General features: G+C 31.4%; 1 pseudogene; it reads right to left on the reverse strand.

Annotated features, from left to right (window-relative positions):
* Positions 1-5,642: 5,642 nt before the first annotated feature.
* Positions 5,643-8,412, reverse strand: LOC106796474 (receptor-like protein EIX1; annotated as a pseudogene).
* Between the last annotated feature and the right edge of the window lie 373 nt (positions 8,413-8,785).

Consider the following 8,785-nt stretch of genomic DNA (forward strand, 5'->3'; position numbering starts at 1 on the left):
CTTGCCATTTGATGTGCCTGATAATTTCACAAATAGAAATGAAATGGAACAAGTTAAACATTGAGAAAGTGTTGTTTAATTTATTTATTTCCTCCAAAAAGTTTTGCATTAGTAGGTAATTCTTGTTTATTATTCGTATAAGCTCACATTTTAGTATATAGTATATCTGCATATGGATTGTGCAATAATGTAAAGGATGAATCATTGATTTGCATATAACTATTGACCCTGATTAATATTAAGTGATTCACCATTAAATCAAATATTCGGAGGTGAATTCTTTTAGGATTAATTAACTTGGTAAGAATTATATCTAGCCTTAGTGAAGAAGCAAAACTTCAAGATTACCCTTTGTTTGTGATTATTGCCCCAATCCACAGCAAACTTAATGGATCTGCACTTCTCATCGTCCTTTATGGGCCAATGGTGGTGTACTGGAATCAGTCCTCTTGTGAAAAAATCATAGTATTTAGGTTTTACAAGTAGAGTGGTAGAGTCACATGACAGAATGTATTTTTGACTGACTGACCAAGCAGAACCTTCAATGTACACCTTATATCTGCACGATCATGATTGAATTGAAACATTTATTTATTGATAAACTGAACTTATATATCCAATAACAAAAATATATTATTACATATAATTACAACTGAAGCATGAATGGACAGTTTTAATGTTATACCTATAAGTGCATTGACTTGGCAAGTCTGATTTGTTGAACCCCTCTTGTAATTCTCGAAACCAATCCTGAAACAAAATTTTCATTTGTCAAGAAGGAAGCTATATATGTGGCTTTATTGTGAGCATAAGGCTCTCTGTTCAGCCATGGTATCCTCGTAGTGCCTTCTTTCAATTCTCCCAACAAAATATGCCATGGCTTTATATTAATCTCTGCCCTGTGCACCACACATACAATACTTTTTACTTATATAAAAATTAAGGTCGCGTTAGGGGTGATTGTCAATTTTCAATTTTCCATTTTAAAATATAATTTCGAAATACAAACATGTTCAACAAAAATTGCACTAAGTTGATTTTTTACATCTTTCTGAAATGGTTTTTATCACATATAACAAAAAATAAAATTTTGTTTAATTTATTGATTATTGTTTATGTTTTAACCTTTACTGTTTTTTTATAATATTTTTTTAATTATTTTTATTATGTTTAATTCTTTTTAATATTACATGATTTTATATTGGATTGTGATAAGATTAAATATTTAAATTATTTTATCTATTAAATAATTTTTTAAAATCTAAAAATTAAAATAAACTGAAACTAAAAACTCCAAACATAAACTGAGTTTAATTTTTAATGATTTTGAAACTGAACACAAAAAACTACTTCTAGAATTGTGTCCTAAACAATGTAATAAAAATATAATTCTATTGTATATTTGTATAATAAAATCATATTTATGTAAAAAGAATACTTTTAGAATTTTCTAATTTTCTACCCACATGGGTAATGTAAATAGCAATATAAAATCCTACTTAGCCCACTACGATAAACAAATTTTGAAAATTTTCACTCATAAATGGACTCCTTTAGATGTCCACACATAGGTCCTTCTAGACTTGAATGACAAATTGAAAGGTACCAAAAAAAAAGGTTTTGATATAATAATCACATGCTAAAAGGTTAATTTGTGTATTGTGAATTATTGATTTTGTTTATTATATATCCTTTTTCTTTTTTTTCCAAATTTTAATTATTTGGCAGTTTTACACTGATGACAAAATATTTGTAATACCTTAACAACGTTTTATCACATGATTTTTACGTCATAACCCAAGTGAAAAATCATATGATTATCGCATCATCATTATTTAACAGTGGTTTTTTATTTATGAAAGTGACTGAGCAATGACAAACAGAATTATAGATTAAGACCGCCCAAAAGATAATTGAGAGACTAATAATCACTTTCGTAGAAGGATGAAGAACTAAAAGTTGATAAAATTCAAATTCTTAACCATTCATTTAAAGAGTCAGAATCTATCACACTATTCAGACCAATCAGTACTAAAGAACAATTTATAAATATTAACCAAAAATAATGAAAGCTGGCTACACTGGTTTTCAATGGGAAGAGTCTGAGAAACTACTTAGTATTGAGGGAATGGAGCAATGGCAGGTTCATCTGAGAGATCTACATCATCAAAAGGTTGTGGAGAAATTGAAGAGAGTGCACAGGTCCTGCAGCCACCATACCTGAGCTTTTGATCTCACCCATTTGTCGACCAGCATTTGCACCTTCTGCTACACAGCACACAATTTGGGAAGAAACATGAAAGACAAAACTTATAATTTGTTAGACAATTTATTATCGTATATCATTTTGTGTGTTCAGTTCTGAAAATGTTTTTTAGATGCGTATTCATAAAAGATAAAAATAAATAGAAAACAAAAGTAACTACATACAATATTAGATCAATTTGTTTTTGTTACAATATTAGATCAATTTAATTAAGACAGAACCGTATGTCAAATATATAATTCATGCATTCAATGATAAAAATTAGAATTATTTTTAGTTAATTAGCAATGTAAAAATTGATGCTGTGTTATAGTTTTTTATTTTTAAATCACAAGGTATTTTTTATTAAAGATAATCTACTTGTTCAATAGAAATAGAATTATTATAGATGATACATTTTTATATATAAATATTTAATGTAATTATATATTTAATTGATCAATACACTTTGTGTTTTATGGTGTGATAGTTAGACAAGATCATATCGATGCAAGTGAACAGTGTGAGCTAGGTTTGTATGATGGCTATGATAATGAGGAATTAAGTTTGGTCACTAGCTACTACTACTAGTCAATGGAGAACCTGTTGCTCCAAACTACCTGCGATACTTTATGTTTGAAAGAAAACAAAAAGATTGCTCCTATACTGGGTCCTCATACAGAAACTATCTCATGCTGAAAATTACGTATGATGTTTTTATATCATAACACAACATTATTTTTCATGATCAAGGGAAAAAAAAATAAAAATATTGGATGCCCCCATAGTGTGCAACTACAGACCTTCAGTTTGCAAGACTGAAGTCTCTACGTACCATTGAGCTACAGGGGCAAGAACATTTTGAATCAAAAATTGATTTTTCTATTGGTTCTTCCTTTCCTCCCTTATACTCTCCTCTTTTCATAAAAAAGATGTGTTTCTAATATATAATATTTATAATATATATAATATAAAAATGTTGTCTTTAGTATTGATTTAGATTAAAGTATTCCATTTACAATAAGAAAAAAAATGTACCAAAAACTAAGTATTTCATAAATTTATCCTGACATTTGATATACAAGTTTTTATATTACACATTTTCTTGTTAGATGAATATTGAATCGGATATCGGGAGTTTTTTTTAGATATATTTTTGCTTGAAACATGATCTAATACTAAATATAAATATTTCTTCAAGTAAAAATTCAAATCTTAAGTCATCACCTTATAAATAACTAACCCCTACTAGACTTGATACCTATAAAATACTAAAACACTTGTGTGAACAAGATCCAAAAGTAGTAAAAATGACGGGAGAAAATATTGTATGCATAGTGATGAAGCCGGATTATGTATTAAGATTGAGAAACTGTGGGAATTATGGAAGTGGGGTTAGATTCAGACAAGTTTTTTGAGCTTTAGTCTACTCTATAAGATGATCCAGAATGAAATTCACCAGTTTGAACTACAAAATCCGTGTCCAAGTTCTAAGGAAGATTCTAAAGTGCCCTTTCGACATAGACCCGAAGCCTAAAATACAATTTAAATATGCATTAATGAACTAGTTTAATACATAAATATATACAAAAATACATGTTTAATTAAATTATATTTATAGCCATTTTATTTTACAAGGTGCAAACTCTTTAATTCTGACATAAATAATATTCTTTTAACCACGCGAAATGAATGAGTTAGTCAAAATATGCATAAACATAAATTGATTTAGAAACCATCTGCACATGGGTCACAGTGATTATCAAAACAAAATTTCTCCCAACCCCTTCCTCCCTCTTCCCTGTTGCTCCAAACTATCTGCGATACTTTAAGACATCTAAAACTAGATCACTAAGTTTTATGATGTGTTACGGTTTGCTTTAAAATATGGTACAAGGTTTATCAGAGACCGGCTTATAAGTAAAAATTAAATTTGTCATAAAGGGAGTAAAATGGAAAATAATTAATTTCTTAATTAGAATTAAATTAGAATAACCTGTGCAGATCTTATAATATTTGTTCACTAATTCGCCCACCACATAATGTTTTAATTTTTCCAACTTTGTATAATCTAAAAAGTATAAAAATGAAGATTACGACTTTCAGCCTCCAGTTCCTTTTAATGGAAGAAGTGAGTAAATGTTGATGGGATATCGGTAGCTGACCTTGTCAAAGAATGCTTGGGCCATGATCATTCAAAAATACCCTTAATTGATCTTTAGCTCAACATTTTGTATAATACGTTAATTAATTTTTTAAATTTATGATTACTATCAAATATTTAATTCTTAAAATTGTTAAACAAAAGACATTTTGTTTAGTTGTTGATATTTTTATAAGGTTAAAATATATTTTTAATCTTATAAATATTAAAATAGTGAAAAGTTATCTGGATAAAATTTTAATATATTTTTGGTTCTCATAAAATTAAAATATATTATTTTTTTTCTTGAAGTAAGATTTAAACATTCCAAATTATTTATTACACTTTTTATTATATGTATAATTAATGTAAAAATAATATATTTACATCGATATATATATATATATATATATAATCAATATAAAAACTCATAATTTAAATTTATTTGTATCTACATTCAGACCAAATAATAATAATGTATTTTAATTTTGTAAAGATAAAAAATTTATTAAATTTTTACAAAAATGAATTCCAAAAATTTATATATTTATCAAATAAAAAATTAGCCAAGATACTTCCTGCGATTTTGTTATCACTTTTCTGTTTCAGGCTTCATATTCCGTTAGTTTTGGTTGTAATTAATACTGATCCTGGAACACTTGAATATTAATTCATTTTGACTCTTCAAAAAAATTGTTTTATAAAGATAAATTCTTTAGTATTTTTTGTGTTAATTTTTAAGTAAAGTTAACATTTCAATTTGATAATTAATTTTAAAAGCTGACATTTATTATTATATAAAGTAAAACTTGAAAAAGCAAAACGAATAATACTTAAAAAGTTACACCTATTATTTGCCCTTTTTATAGTTAGGGTAATTTAGAATATTACTCCAACAATTTTGTTGGTTCTCAAGCATCATTGGTTATCTATGGATATCTCATCAAAGTTCTTGGCCTGGCCGGCTTGGAGAGTCAAGTCTTGTATGCAGCCACGAGTCACGACTTTAATTAACACGAAAGAACTAATTATTCACTTCAATGGTTAGTGACTAAAATTAAATATAAGTTTTTTTCCTATTAAACCACGTTTTCTTGAACCACTAGTCCCCCATTTTTGGAAACAAGAATGTGATACACAGAATTGAACAACTAGTTGATCTTAACTACAAATATGCTCAATATGCAAATATGTACATCCCAAAACAGAATTTAAATAAGACTCTCAAATTTGAAAAAAAAAAAAAAAAGAAGATAGCAATAACTACAATGCAAATTGAACAACCTGGCAATACAATGATACAACATCGGTTGTAAGCAACACTAAACAGTGATACTATATGAGGAAAAAGATTGAAGTTTGAACCACACATGATCAAGGAAATGAAAATAGACATGCCGCCATGATCTACAAATCAGCAAAGGAGCAATCACTATCCAAAGTCCCACAACAAATCCAATTGTCGCACTAACAAAAAACTAATTCACTCCATGCCCATGACTTCCTTCATAACTATGAGTTTTCCCATTGGAGCTGCAGTTTATGGGCAGTGGTGGACCACATAGATTGTTGCCAATAAAGCTGGAGGCATCAAAGGTTTGCAATTGTGTTCCTGTTGGAATTTTTCCCTTCAAATGATTATAAGACACGTCTAGCATGCTCAAAAAGCTCAAATTAGAAATGGTTGGAGGGATGTCACCAGAAATTTGATTCCTCGAAAAATCAATGGTTTGTAACGATCCCATATTACCAATACCTTCTGGAATAGGACCAATCAATTGGTTGTGGGACAAGTTCAAAAAGTTCAATCCATTTAGATCTGTGATTTCTCTAGGAATTTCTCCTAATAATTTGTTACTTGACAGATCAATACTTGTTACCAAACCCAGAATGTTTCCATACTCATCTCCTCTTCCTTTTAGCCAAAGTAGCACACTAACTATACCTGATACCGAAGAGTATTCTGTATTATTTGGTGCATGAGAATAGATTTGGGGATATGTACTCCGGTTCACTAGTGTCATGGCACTCAAGTTACTGAAACAGCTGGGTATATTGCCAGACAAACTATTTTTTGCAAGGTCTAAAACCTGAAGAAGACTCATCTGACATATTTCATTTGGAATGTGACCGGAAAAACTGTTTGATCGAAGGCAGAGGATTTTCATATTTGAGAGCTTTTCTCCAACCCATGTTGGAATACATCCTGAAAGATTATTTTCTCCAAGATCCAAGGATATCAATTGGCTAGTCTTCTTCAAACTGGTAGGAAATATTCCCGAAAGCAAGTTGTTACGAATTTCTAATGACTGCAGCTCAGCCAAGGAACCCATGGATGGGGGGAAGTTCCCAACAAAATGGTTGCTTTGTAAATTCACTTCCACTAGAAATGGCCAATTAATCCAACAATCAGGTATTTCTCCTGACAGATTATTTGATGCAAGATTGAGAAATTCTAATTGCATTGGCTTGTCCTGATTGTTACATAAAAAATCTTGCATGGATTCAGAGAATGAATTGGTTGAAAGGTCTAAGTCATACACATCATTTGAAAGATAGGGTAATTTACCACATAAGTGATTTGTGCTTAGATCAACAGTTTGGATAGATATTGGATTTTTTATTGTAGTCACCAGCTCACCATGGATATGATTATGAGAGAGGTTTAAATACAAAACCTGAGAATGTGCTTCCCAGAACCAAGTGGGAATAGAATCTAAAATCCCCGTGTTAGACAGTCCAACATATTGAAGTTTGTTTTGTGACTGAATCCACGATGGAAAGTTGGGACCTATCTGCCATGATGTCACATCCAAATAGATAAGTTGAAAATTAGGAATCCAATGAGGACCGACTTTTAAAGTGAAATTGTTCCCTGATGCATCAAACGCCTTCAAACTTGTAAGATTTGCAAGACCATCTTCGTTGACAACTCCTTGAAAATTATTGTCATTAATAAAAAGCGATGACAATTTAGAGAGTGATCCAAGACTTTCAAATGGATTTCCACTGAATTTATTAATAGAGAGATCGAGATATGTTAAATCTATCTCCCTTGAGTTGCGGAGATTTCCCAAAAAAGTCGGAATTGTTCCTTCAAGTTGATTATATGACAAATCAAGTCCAACAAGAGAAGTCATATTTCCCAAAGAAGTTGGAATGGTTCCTTCAAGTTGATTATGTGACAAATCAAGTTCGACAAGAGAAGTCAAATTTCCTAGGGCATCAGAAATAGTCCCATGCAAGTTGTTGTAACTTAGGACCAGATACTTGAGACGATGAAGACCGTATAAGCAATTAGGTATAGAAGATGAAAATGAATTGAAAGACAAGTCAAGATTTTGAAGAAGTGAGAGGTTTCGAATACCACAAGGAATCGGACCTTGGATTTCATAATTACCAGATAATTCAAGAGAAACAAGTTTCTCCAATTTGAATATCCACTTGGGGACAAAAGAAATGGCAGGGGAATAATGAGTATCGGAAAGATGGAGAGTTTGCAGAGATGAGAAGTTGAGCAAGGATGGTTCATTATAGTGAGGGAGTGTGCAGTGTGACAAATATAGGTGGGTCAAAGAAGGAAGAGATTGGAGAGTGTGTAGCCAATGAAATGCTTTGGATAGGTTTGCATTACTCAAATCAAGATATTCAAGCTTCCACATACTTGATACCCATTCTACATTTTCAGCTAACAGAGGTTCGACATCAGAATAACCTCCAAGGCAAAGATAGAGCAAATTGGAGAGATTCCCAATCTGAGATGGAATCTTCCCATGGAATCGAGTATAAGAGAGGTCGAGGTGAGTCAAGATATTGAAGGGATTGCCATACCTTTTCCAAGTAAATAATTGCCGCTCAAGTCAAGATATTCAAGCTTAGAGAGATTCCCGATCTGAGAGGGTACTGTTCCGTTGGCAACATATCTCATGTCAAGATACACCAAATTTGAGAGATTCCCAATCTGAGGAGGAATCTTCCCACGGAATCCAGTATGAGAGAGGTTGAGGTGAGTCAAGGAAGTCATTGTCCCAAGGAAAGAAGGAATTGACATACCTTCTCCAAGAAATCTATTGCCGCTCAAGTCCAAGTAATTCAAATGCTTTAAATCAGCCAAACAAGGACTTATCTCTCCACCAAAGCTCCATCTCTGGTAAGCTTCCCAATCGAAGTGATAGTTGCCATCATAGAAAGCAGAAGGTGAAGTGTTGAGGTGAAGCTGAAGAAGATGGGAAGTGACGTTGTGGCAGAGGACTCCATACCAGTGGCAACAGTTGGTATGATTATGATTCCAAGACCAAAGCCTATTGGAAGGATCTATGAGATTATTCTTAAACTTCAAAAGTGTCTCACGCTCACTTGGGATGCACACACTCTCTCTGCATGGTAAGCTCAACAAC

Source organism: Glycine max, chromosome 16, assembly GCF_000004515.6.
Source record: "Glycine max cultivar Williams 82 chromosome 16, Glycine_max_v4.0, whole genome shotgun sequence".
Classification (NCBI taxonomy): Eukaryota; Viridiplantae; Streptophyta; class Magnoliopsida; order Fabales; family Fabaceae; genus Glycine; species Glycine max.